General features: G+C 39.4%; 1 protein-coding gene across 1 annotated transcript in view; it reads left to right on the top strand.

Moving 5' to 3' along the window:
* Nucleotides 1-1912: 1912 nt before the first annotated feature.
* MCC (MCC, WNT signaling pathway regulator) overlaps nt 1913-13455 on the top strand; it is a 207653-nt gene continuing 196110 nt past the window's right edge. The window contains exon 1 of the mRNA XM_026865351.1: nt 1913-1990. The gene's annotated coding sequence lies outside the window, so the exon portion shown is untranslated. The remainder of the gene's footprint in view (nt 1991-13455) is intronic.

Genomic DNA, 13455 nt, shown 5'->3' with positions numbered 1-13455 from the left:
GGGGCGCGCCCCGCCGCCTTGGGCGGCCGTTGGCTCCCGGAGCGAGGGCTCCGAGAGCAGGACTCCGGCCGTGCCTCAGCACCGAGAGCGTTTGGGGAGTGGAGGAGAGAGGGTGGACAAACCCCGCCTGGAGGACTTCCACCAGATCTGGAAGGTCACGCCTTCTAACCTGGGTGTATTTTGTCACCTAATGCACTAGGCAGGTGATTTTTTCAAGTAAACAAAGAACTCTGGTCACAGGTAATCTAGAGAAAACTCGTACTGATCATCTAATTTTTTACTAGGTTTTTATCAATATCCTTGTTATACAATCTCATTTAAATTCCTCTACTGGTCCTCTGTTACTTCTGGGATTGTGACCCAGACTGATAGATTTTTGAGGAGTGAGTAGCTAGTTTGTACATTTCCAGTAGATAGTTGGAAATAAGCCATAATGAAATGCTGGTGTATCTGGAAGTACTGGCCCTGTGTTTTGCTCAGGATTGGGATTTATTGAAAGGATATTTCTGGAGCTAGACCTCTGCTCTCACACCATAATTTAAAAAATAGTGTACTTATATAAGGGCAGGATTTGCTAGAGGTGGTGGGAACCAGCATTATCAAAATGAAACCTCTGCAAGTTGTAGTTAGTCACTGCCTCTGGAGAGCTGAGTCAGTGAGGGGATTTCTGTCATCTAACCTAAAACGTAAGAATATGACCTTGGCAAAAAGGCCAAGTAAACTACAATTCCCACTGTCATCTCTTTGGAGCCAGAAAGTTGTTGAAAATCTGTAACAGCTGGCAGTCACTTTAAAAATAAAATTTAAGGGTCATGATATTCCTTATCTAAACAGCTCCCCAAACACTCTTTTTTTCTCCCAGTCTAATCATTATTTTGACAGTTGTGGTTCTGAAATGTAAACTTTGAAAATGTATGCTTTCCACTAGTGTGCTAGGATCTCTTCTCTTTCCTTTTGTTACTGTCTTCATAGAAATTATTCTGATGTCTGAAAACTTATGATGTTCACTTAAAGCATATGCTGCCTCCTCAGAGCACACTTGTGCAATGCTGTATATTTGTAATTTAAAGACCTTACTGAGGGACTGTTAATGTTTTGGTGCTTCATATGCTTCATATGGACAGTTGAGAGATGTTACCATGACACAAGCCACTCCTTTCTGATTGTCTTTTCTACATTGCCTAAATTTTGTTCCAAATTTTGTATTCTGTATATTTCAAAATGGGTGTTTCTGAATGTTGCTTGAAATCTTTGAAAACTCCAGGACATGTCTGAGGAGAAACATCGTATTTCAGCAGGAAATGGAGATAAAGCTTAGAAGATAGTAGTTGAAAGTCCTTAGGGAGATCGTGGGTCCATTGTTGAAGGTGGCTTCAGAAGGGAGTTGTGCCTTCAAAACAGAACTGGGATGGCCTTGATCAGAGAACATAGTGTTATAAATTACTGTCTTTCCTTAGATTTCTTTATTTGTGAGAAAGTAGTGAATGAATATTTAACAAATGATCTTTGACTTGAGAGGAAGTAATTTATTCTTGACTTCATTAGCTAGCCTGGTAATCAGTATCATAACAGAGTGTGTTCCTTGCTTTGTGTAGTGTCTCATTATCCCTCATCGTCTGTTTTATGGCAGTGACTTAGGCAGGAGCTGATTTGCCCAGTGGTTTTTGGATATATTTGTAGTATGCACCATCATAGTCTTACAGAATGCTCTTTCTGGTTCATGGACACACAGTGTCACTGTTAGAAGAGTAGCAATTGGGGCTTTGTTGTTTACAGTCTTAGTGCTTAGATAATTGCATCCTTTTTAATGTGATTAATTAAAATAGAGATTAAAAAGTTACATCTGCTTTCATACTAAACTTAATCTTGCTGTTCTGTGCATACTGTTTGTCTTGTTTCTGCTTTTTCTTTTTTCATACAGGCCAGTTACTTGGCTCTCCAGTTCCCTCTTGCCCTGCTTCCTTGGACTTCCCTTTGCTCATTCTTGAGGGTAACAATTTTTTGTTCCTTATAGCCTGTGGAGATGGTAGGCTGACTTCTGCACATTACTACACCTTTTACAGCAGGTTCAACATTGCAGTAAATACCTAGGCATCTGTATGAAGTATTGAAAACATAGAAGCTAGCACTGTAAAATTGTCTAGTTCATTGTGGACTAGAACAGATCTATAGCCTTTTGCTAATTTGAGCGTCTTTTTCAGAACTTATTTCACTGAAATGGGGTAGAAATTTGCAGTTTTGCAGCTGTTACTCAGCATAAGTGGTCATATCTTTCAGAATTAGTATCCTTTTCTGCTTGCAGGGCTGAAGCTTGGCCAGTCATTTGTTTGCGTAACACAGACATCTTACAAACAAACTGCTGCATTTCTTTCCAACTCCAGAGCTGTTATGGAAAGAGAAGATCTTTATTCTTGAAGCAAAGGCAGGCATTTTGTATGCGTGATTATTTAGTTCATATTGAATGGGGAAAAGAGCTGTTTGCATTCCTAATCAAGTAACATGGTGTCTCAGCTGTGGAAATGCTTTGCTGTGCATCAAACTGTAAACCTCTTCAAATACTAACAAGGAAGTAAAGGCACAGATGGAGAGGAGGAGCACGTCCTGAGATGCTGATTAATTTTCAGGGTCTAAATAGGGTGATATAAACATTATAAAGCATGATTGTGTGCTGTTGGTGGTTATAATGCAGAAGGAGCAGAATGATAGAATGTGAAATAATAAGCTTGTGTCTTTGAGCATTGCATTTGACATGCATATTGAAATTTTGCACATATAGTTAGAAAAAAGTACTAAGAAAACACAAGAGTTTTAACATGTTGGTTTGTACTGAAATGGCTTTTGCTTTTTGGGGGATTGATATTAGTTGCTTAATTATCTGAACATATCGCATGCACCTGGCATTCTTCTGATATTTCAACAATGAGAGGTAACTTTACAAAAAAAAAAAAAAAAACCTGACTGCAAAGCAGTTCATCATTAAGGCTGGATTCTGAGCATTTGATATCAGCTGGATCAGCCTTCCTGGTAGCAAAAGGCAGCCTTAAACACCGTTTAAAACAGAACTTTGCTTTGCAGCTGTAGTTGGATTGTGTTGTTATTAACAAAAAGTTGTTAACTGAAAAAACACTAATTGCTTTCATTCTACTTTTTATTCTGCTTTGAAAAGCTTCAGAATCCGATATTAGTTATAAATATATTTGGCTTCAGAGGATTGGTGCATTGGAAAGGACACCTGCTGCTTTTGTTGTCGTTGTTGTTGTTGTTGTTCTTTTAGGGTCAGCATATGTGGCCTTGGTTGATGTGAGTTAAGTGAGAACATGCTGGGTTTTTACAGGTGGTGGACTAGATTTATGTTTTCTTCAGAAACTTAATTGCCTTTTAGCTTTATCATATGTGTATTGTACTGAAATTCCAGTTAGCACATAACAAATTTCATGTTTAATGCAGAAGTCACTAACAGGTTTCTAACACTGCAAGTTCCAAATAAAGTAACTTTGAATCTGCAGGAAATACTTTTGCTTAAAAAATGAAGCTATGAGCTATGGACATAATGGGTGAAGAAGAAAATTAATTTCATTAGTAAGTTACAAATGTGCTAGTTTTCTGATTCTAATTTTTAAGCATGGATAAATAATTCCTAGGGTTATGAAGTAGAAAGGTAAAGCTAGTGTTAAATTCAGAGGGAGAATTATATTAACAATAATGGAATGAAGTTCTGTTTCTAGAGATTTTTTTAAAAAATATTTTCTGTGTACAATTTTTTTTTTTTTTCTACTGAGGTCAGTGTCTTACAGAAAATATTTCATAAAGGTAGAGTAAGATGATTAAAACCCCATTAACCTACTGATTTTGTATTGAGCTTATACAGCCCGTTCAAAGGACATGCTGAAGGACTGTGTCCTTTACTAGACAGAAGCAGTTAAAAGGAACTGGTTGGATTTGATCTGCTATGAGTGGTTGTAGTGGTACATACCTTTGGAACCTATGCAAGGACAAGCTGCTACTTACATTTTTTATGGGCTGCAGTAGCAGGGTGTTCCCAGATTTCTTACTGTATATATTTTGGCACCCCCTTCGGTGCTTTTGCATTTAGTGGCCACATGCTGTTAGAAAAAGAAAGTCTTTTCAAAAAGGCAAAGTATGTATCTATTCGCTGTGTTTTTAAGGGAGGAGATTTATCCTTCCCTGCTCTCTGTTACTTTCCACTACAGCCGCTACTGTTAAACTTTTGGGTGGTTGCTTGAACTTCGGTGTTTAATTAAAGAGATACCTGTTGAAGTGTAAAAGGACCAATTACATGAAAGGAACAAAATCCGTGTGGGTTGTCTGTGTCAGGCAAGTTATTGCCTTGGCTGTTGTGCTGTTGTTATTTGGGGTCTGAAGTCTGAAAAAATATATGCTGTGTCATAGCAAGTTAGTAATTCAGACTAACATCCAGTTACAGTTTTTGATGTATAATTAAATAAACTGGGTTTTATACCTGTGGAAGAAACTGTAACAGTGTTTATTGCTGTAATCCAGGTTGCAAACCAGTGTTCATGTAAATACATTTATTAACTTGGTTGAACTAGATCCATTTACAGGATTCTTGGTGTTTTGCTTTGGGTTTTTTTAATTATTTTCTGTAAGTAAAATAAGTACAGCTGAGAAGTGTAAGTGCCCAAACTGACAGCCTTGGAATCTTCTTAAATAAATAGATAGAGAGTGGCCTTATAACTGGAGAATTTTGGAATAAAAATAATCCTTTAGTTATTTAAAATATACAGTCCTTACATAAAACATGAGATGTTTTACTCTCTGTTGCCTGAATGTAGGGCAGACTTTTAACTGATTGTAGTATAGTAGCACAGAATTTGCCCTGTTGAGTTTGATGGGTCTTCAGGAGAGAACGTGTATAAACAGAACTATGAAATTACTAAAGTGCCCATGATTTTTGTGTTTAAAAAGTAGTATAAAAATTACTTTTCCCCTAAAATAACCTTTTGCCATTCCTTTTTTTACTCTCACCTTTAAAAATAGGTAGTTATTGTAAAGTGTTTGGTGTGAATATAGATGTTTCTTAAAGACTGGAATGTGACTTTTCTCCTTGCAGCTGTTGAAAGGGGATACAGTATACTGTAGACTGTAGTACCATATGAAAACACAAATCAGGTTCATATAAAGCATTGCCAGAGATATTGTCTAAGCAGCATATGTTTTAAAATTCGTGTATAAACTGGAGGTAGTTATACGAATGTCATAGAATATGAGTAAATGATAAGCTCAAAACTGTCCTGCACATTGTTATGAGGGGGGGAAAAAATCCACAAAGAAGCTACCAGTGTGGGGTAGATAGTGATGAACTTGTGAAAGGCCCAGTAAATAAAATAGGTAAATGAAACAAAGGCTTAGTATTTAACCTAGCTATTTAGTGAGAACTAAATGGATAGATACCAAGTACCAAATTAATCAATAGGGTAACTGTTACACTTCTACTAGAATTAAAGAAAACAGAGGTTTGGCCTTGTGTGGATGTTACCCTGTCTCTTCTGATACTCTTCAGTGTGTAGAGGCACACAGTGTTCATGTTGAGGTGAAACATTCATTGTTCTCAAGGGGGCTAAGTGCAATATGTCAAGGTCTTCAAGCATGTAAAGAACATACCTACTGCATGTACAGTAGGTTCTCCAAGTCCTCCTTTCTATTGTGTGTTTCTGTAATTAACAATGTATAATATCCCAGTGTTGGTGGGAGTTGTCAAGTGGAGTGCAGACAACTCTGTTGACAGGATTAAAAGGCCTTTTTTTCTCAAAGGGCTGAATTTACCAAAGCAGCTTTGACAGTGGTAGCCACTAAGTGGTTTCCACATATAGGAAAAAAGCATGAGTAGGCTCTTCCTGTGGCTATTTTTTCTTCCTTGAACTTCTGGTTATGCTTTGCTGTGATTAAATTGTTTTCCTTTCATAGATAGTCTGAGAACTATGAAGGAGAGGCAGAGGTACCTGTATGGGTGTAATAATGTAGACTTAAAGTGTAATGTTAAAATGATGCCTCTTCTGAAGTAAGCCCAAAATATAGACTTTGCAAAAAGATATGAACAAGGAGCTTAGCTATCATTTGGTTCATATATGCACTAGTAACCTCCTGGAGACTGTTCTAACTTCGTAGTTGCCTCTAAAATTACACTTATCTCTGTAAATCTACAAACATGCAGATTGTAAAAGATTTTATCATCCTCTTTTGCTGTTGAGGTCATGAAGTTGTACATACTGTACATGCAGTTCTGCAGCCCTGTGGTAGTAAAACATGGGTTTCACCTATAAGATGGTTGCTTATGAGCCCATGTAAATACGTTCAGTCAGGATCTCTGAAAACTTAATTTTATATTTTATGTATTATGCATGTAGATGCTTCCTAATCCTTGCAGGCTATTCTTGCTTGTTAGAAGCAGCATCAGGAACAAAATGTGTAAATAGAAGCTGCTGTGGTTGCTCAGATGTCATCAGACTAGGGAGTGATAAAGCCATGTATCCTACAAGCAAGAGGTTTGAAAAAGATCAAATCTGTAACAGAACAGATGGAAATAAAAAATTGCCTCTGAAGACTTGCGAAAGAAGCAATATTATTCTTCTAGCTTTGCAGGTATTGGGGTTTCAGATTTCAAAAGCAGTTTGGTCCCAGTCCTGTGCAGTCCTAAGTCTGGCCTCAATCTGTTGTCCCACAAGCAGGGTTATCTGGTGTGCAAGATGCCAGTATACGCAGAGCAGAGCTATTTATTTATTCCATGTTTGCACAAAGATAAGTGCTAGGTGGTAATTCCACAAAGAACTTAAATGCATTTATACACTTCAAACTACACCAATACCCATTTACTGTAACGGCTACTGGTTAGTTTCTTACCACTTTGTCCCTCATTGGTTAACAACTTGCCTCATGCCTCATCTGGATGTAAAGTTACAATGTCTTTTAATTATTCTGTGCAAACTCAAATGGTGAGACAGGGCAAGTCTTCCTGGTCTTAAATTGAGTCAGTGGTCATGGTCTCCTCCCACTGCCTTTACCTTTCTCCCAGTTACCACTTTGCTGACTTCATACTTTTCAGACAATCATCATGCCTTTGATGCCTTTTGAGGCAAGTTGTTTCCTTTTTATCTTTTAGCTCCTCTTCAAAGGTATAGTTGTAGTCAAGACATGCTTTTTTTTATGTAAAGTTGAAGCATCTCATTCCCTTATCTCCTGCTTTCTTCTTTTGACTACAACATTCTTAAATCAGTACCTTGCCCTGTCATTGTTCTGTTTCAAATTCTTGTTTCAGAATAAGCAGAATAGGAAATTTTAGGTTGAGCAGAATAGAAAATTTCATAAGAGACAACATATCCAGCTGTCTAACAAGGGAATATAATTTAGAAGCAGTCTGCAAAATGTCCGCAAGATGGGGACAAAGCTTTGCTTAGTTCTTGCATTCAGTCTGACTCTTCATGTTACTGGGCCATAATAATGGTAATAACCATGGGGTTGGAAAAAATATTAGACCCCAGTACAAGATTTTATTCTCACTTGAGATCTGGACTTCTTGCTCTGTGCATTCTTTAACCACCTGAAAGCTTCACACAACTCAGTTTTAGGAATTCCAGCAAAAAAAGTCTGATCCTTGGTAAAAGACTCTCTTCTGAGAGGTATAGAGGCACCCATCTGCCAACCTGATGCACTCTCTAGACAGGTGTGCTGCTTACTGGTGGCTCGAATCAGGTATGTCACTGAGAGACTTCCAAACCTTGTACAGTCCACTGATTATTATCAGGTGCTGCTATTTAATGTGAGCACCAACGATATAGGCAGGAATATCAAGGACTTCAGAGCCCTGGGAGTGGCAGTAAGGGACTCCGTAGTGCAGGCAGTTTTTTCATCAGTCTTCCCAGTCAAAGATAAGTGGTTTGAGAGGACCAGTTGAATCTGGAAAATAAACAGTTCGTTGTGGGACTGGTGCCACAGTCAGGGATTAGTCTTCTTAGACTGTGTCACTCACTCTGAGAAATGTGGCCTACTGGGGGCTGATGGGGTCCATCTGTCAGAGAAGGGGAAGAGCATATTCAGTCATAGGTTTGCCAAGCTTGTGAAGAGGGCTTTAAACAAAAGTTGCCAGAGGCGTGGAGCCTCAAACCATCCCAATCTTACCAGCTTGATGCCAGTGCCAGCAGTAGATGCCCAGAGCCTGGAGAGGGATCACAGATCAGCAGGAGAGCAGCTCAAGAGCGGCACAAAGGAAATCCAGCCAGAGAGTCAGCTTCACTGGGGGCCCAACTTAAATGCCTCTATGCAAATATGTGTAGCATGGGGAATAATCAAGAGGAGGTAGAGATGTGCTCATGCCTGCAGGGCTACAATCTTATTGTATCACAGAGATGCGGTGGGATGGCTGCTATGAGAGGAGTGTTGGAATGGAAGGACACTGGCTCTTTAGGGAGACAGGCAGGGGAGATGAGGAGGTGGGGTCGCCCTCTATGTCAGTGACCAGCTGGAGTGCGTGGAGCCCTGCCTGGGGGTGGATGAGGAGCCAATCTAGAGTTTATGGGTCAGGATTAAAGGGAATGGCAGGGACAGGAGATGTTATAGTGGGGGTCTGCTACAGGCCCCCTGACCAGGTAGACCGAGCAGATGAGACCCTCTACAGGCACATAGGAGCAGCCTCACATTCACGAGTTCTGGTCTTCATGTGCGAGTTCATCCACCCTGATAGCTGTTGGAGGGACAACACAGCAGGGCACAAGCAATCCTAGAGTTTCCCAAAATGCATTGATTATAACTTCCTTCTGCAAGTGAGAGTGGAGCCAATGAGGAGAGGTGCTATACTGGACCTTGTTCTCACCAACAAGGAGGGGCTGGTGGGGAGTGTGAAGCTCAAGGGCAGCCTTGACTGCAGTAACCATGAAATGGTGGAGTTCAAGATCCTTTGGGTGGTGAGAAGGGTGCACATCAAGCTCACTGCCCTGGACTTCAGGAGAGCAGACTTCAGCCTCTTTAGGGATCTGCTTGGTGGAGTATTGTGGGATAAAGCCCTGGAGGAAAGAGGGACCCAAGAAACCTGGTTGATATTCAGGGATCACCTCCTCCAAGCTCAGGAGCCGTGCATCCTGACAGAGTCAGGTGAGATCACCAGAAGGCCTGCATGGATGAACAAGGGGTTCCTGAGTAAGCACAAGCATAAAAAGGAAGCCGACAGAGGGTGGAAGCAAGGACAGATAGCCTGGGAGTCACACCAAGAAACTGTCTGGGTAGCCAGGGATTGGGTTAGGAATACCAAAGCCCTGATAGTATTAATTCTGGCCAGGGATGTCAAGGGCAACAAGAAAAGCTTCTATAGGTACATCAGTGGTAAAAAGAAGACTAGGGAAAGTGTGCACCCTCCCTGCAAGGAAGAGGGAGACTTGATCACGCTGGATATGGAGAAAGCTGAGGTACTAAGCAACCTTTTTGCTTCAGTCTTCACCAGCAAGGCTCTAGCCACACTGTCCAAGACACAGAAGGCAAAGTTGGGGACTGGGAGGATGAAGAACCACCCACTCTAGGAGAGCAGGTTCAAGACCATCTGTGAGGAACTGAAGGAGTTAATGTCTCAAACATTCATTGATACAGAAACCATCAGCACAAATTGTGGCCTTTGTGGTTAGTCTAAGGAATTAATTATCTGCCTAGTGAAGTGCTGAGTGTATTGAAGGGTGCATGGCTCTGCTCCCTTGCAGTTGTATAGCCAAATTTCCTAGGTAAGCCTTGAAGCCGGGAGACATAGACCGAGTAAAACTTTATGTTCGGGTTAATGCCTACACTTTAATTTATGACTATAACCTTGAAGAAGAGCTAGGAGATTGGATGGCGCTAATGACTGAATAATTACCCAAGAAATAAAAACTGAGGAAAAGGTAAAGATGATAAGGGGGAAATGATGACCACCAACTCAGTTGGACAAAAGGGTTAAATGCATCCCATTCCCGAGCTTCACCTTTTTCTCCTCTCTCATGTAAATGAGTTTGTGGAATACCTGCCTCTCTTTGTCTAGTATGTAGATCAGCTGATAAAATGAACTTCAAAAGGTAACAGAAAACTGCTGGTTGTGCAGCCTCTACCCAAGATTACCAGACCTGAGACAGTGCTGGAACCCAACCTCTGTCCTGCTCTCTCCTTCTCCTTCCCCGCCCCTTCCTCCAGCTCTCCTCCTCTACTTCACTTTTCTGAGACCCCACATAGGACATAGATCTGCTGTCTGCTTGAGCAGGTCCAGAGGCCACAAAGATGATCAGGGGGCTGGAGTACCTCCCTTAAGAGGACATGCATAGAGAGTTGGGGTTGTTCAGCCTGGAGAGGAGAAGGCTCTGGGGAGACCTTATAGCAGCCTTCCAGTACTTAAAGGGGGCTACAGAAATGATGGGGAAGGACTCTATCAGGGAGTGTAATGATAGGACAAGGGGTGTAATGGCTTTAAACTGAAAGAGGGTAGATTTAGATTAGATACAAGGAAGAAATTCTTTAATGTGGGTGTGGTGAGACACTGGAACAGGTTGTTCAGAGAAACTGTGGCTGCACTCTCCCTGGGAGTGTTGAAAGCCAGGCTGGACAGGGCTTTGAGCAACCTGATCTAGTTGGAAGGTGTCCCTGACATGGAAGAGGCATTGGAACTAGATGATCTTCAAGGTCCCTTCCAACCCAAATCATTGTATGATTTTATGGTTCTGTTCAGTGTCAAAGCCAACCCCATGCAGGTATTGTGCAGTGTATATATATGCATTCCTAGGTTGTTCCTCATGCTTATGAAAGCCATAATCAGAACAAGCTAAAAGTGAGTACAGCAGGGAGTTTGACTGTTTTAGGAAAGAAAAAGACAATCTTGCTAATCCTGTTTAGTTGTCTTAGAGGTTTCATTTTTGATCTTCCATTTATTAAAAAACACCTCACCAACCAACCAACCCAAATAAAAAAATAACAACTTCTGAACACTTTTATGTTGTAATTTTTAGAGTGTGCACATGTATGCTTGATTTATATGTTTAACTGCCCAATATTATTATAGAATGCAGTATGTGTGACAGTGGTTTTGTATTTAATTTTTCTTGGGGTAGAACATTGAAATGTTTCAAATATATATCAACTTATAAGCTAGGCTCAGTTTTTTAATTGTTAGAGAAATTCTGTCCTTCTTAAATTGTTAGTAGAAATTAAGAAAATGGAATATCTAACAATTCTTGAAGGACTAATGTGGTAAGTGATGCTTTCCTGTTAAAATAACAGTTTCTTGTTATGTCAGAAGTTCAGTTTTACAGTTTCCTTAGCTTTCTTTCTGTCTGTTTTCAAAATTTAGGTATCATTGACCAGATAGCTACCATATCCTGGAAACCTATTATGTGGGCCTTTTTTAAAATTTTGGAGTATGTTATTCCAGTGAAAGTTAAATTAATTCAAGGTTAAATTAAAAGATTCTATTTCAGTTTTGGGTTTTTTTGTGTTTTTTTTTTTTTCTCCTAGTGTTAGGCTCCTTAACCTAAAAGTGTTCTGGATAATGTATTTTGGAGAAGGATTTTGATATTGTATAGCAAACTTGCTGAATCCAAGGCATCTTTCTGATTTGTGAAATGAAAAATGGATGCATCTTGCATGGATGTCAGTTAATATGTATTGTTATGTGAAGTTTTTTACATGTTTGGGATATAGTCTACTGAGACTGTTAATAGAAAGTGACACTATGGAAAGTCCAGATTTTTTTTTCTATGTGGACTATTACAGTTTCAATTTTGTTGTAGTTTATGTTTCTGTTTCTCCATTGTGTGAAGAGCTAAACCTTAACCACAATTGAAGCAATAAAGCTGACTGTCTAGATTTTAATTTCCAGTTGTGTATCTTGGACAAAACCCATGACATTTACTGGAGAGAAGATGGGGCATGAAAAGTGAAATTAAGCCTTACCAGGATGAAAAACATTCTAAATATTTTAAAATATTACATATCACAGTATGATAATGTGGGTTTTTTTAAAACTCTGTCACTTCTGTGTCTTTAGTTGTGTTTTGTTTTTTTCCCAGTGCTCATCAGCTTAAGGTGAGCAACACTGATTTGTCATAAGACAATGTTTAATAAAACAATTCTGTAACAGGGTGGCAGGTGCTTGTATGGTACATGTTAACTAGTACTTTCAGAGCATCTGAGTAGCTTTAAATGCCTAAACCTTTGGACTCTAAAAAATTCCTACCTTTGAATTGAGGTGAAAATTCATATGAAATATATTTACATGGGTTGAGTAGGTTCTCTAACATACAGACCTCTTGTTCCCAACTGTCTTCTGTGTGTCTGTCACCATAATAATTGATCGAAATTTTATAGTAGTTAGTAGAAAGGTGCCAATTAAACTCCCACAGAATAGAGAATATTCAGGATTTAAGACCAGATGTGCTGGAATTATGTAAATCTTTCTACCAAAGCCAAGCTTTTGTCTGTATTGAACTGTTGTCTTAGGAGATACTGTTACAGTCATCTTGACTTTAAAAGTTGAATCAAAATGAGTGGCTGTCGGGTACCAGATACCGATTTGGATATGTCCTTTTTGGGCTGTATGGGAACGGAGGCTTGCAGTGGCCGCACACTGTGCAAGGTGTGTGATGTCCTGTTAGTCCCATGCCAGAGCTTCATCCCACCCCAGCATGGTAAAATGGCTCTTCAGAGGCAGGGGCAGCAGGCCTTTGGCCAGAAAGCCCCTGGCAGCATTGCTCCATACTGCTTCTCCTGACACTCCAAAATTATCAGTCTTCTGGGGAGTCCCTCAGTCTGCACTGCTAAATCTGATTTGTTGCAAGAGAACACATGTAGGCATAGCTTAATTGTATGTGTCATTCCCCTTACAAAAACTTGAATACTTTGTCATCCATATTTTAATTTGCAACACCATTGTGAGGTTGGTTTGTATTGTTGTCTCAATTTTTAAAAATGGGGAACCGAGCCATGCTAAGATTATTTATCTATTCATTGACTAGATTAAAAGCTGAGAGCAAATTTGACCAAAATTGTAACTGCAAGTATCAATCACTTATACTTGACCTATGTAATGTAATTCTCTTGTAATAAAAGTAATTTCTTGTCATAAGTGAAGATTTTATTTATTTTTTTGCTAAAATACATGGTCATAATGTAATTATTATTATTACACTCCAGTTTTACTGTAAACATCTCTGCCAAGAATTCTTTTAGGCAGCTTTGACATTCCTGTGTGGAACAGAGTTACAAAGCTCCACCCTATGTACAGCTTCTTTCTGTAGAATATGTGAACCTTGACTGTGGTAATAAATTACTTCAGTGAAACTGTTCATGCAAGAACTTTGGATATTTCACTGTATCACTTTTTCATAGAAACCTTCCAAATGATCTTCACATATAAGCAATGAAATAATACTACTACTAAAAATGATAATATAGTTCACATTAATATTAATATTATTA

The sequence above is a fragment of the Athene cunicularia genome (assembly GCF_003259725.1).
Source record: "Athene cunicularia isolate RWA chromosome Z unlocalized genomic scaffold, athCun1 chrZ_part1, whole genome shotgun sequence".
NCBI lineage: Eukaryota > Metazoa > Chordata > Aves > Strigiformes > Strigidae > Athene > Athene cunicularia.
This window is presented reverse-complemented; position numbering and strand designations above follow the sequence as displayed.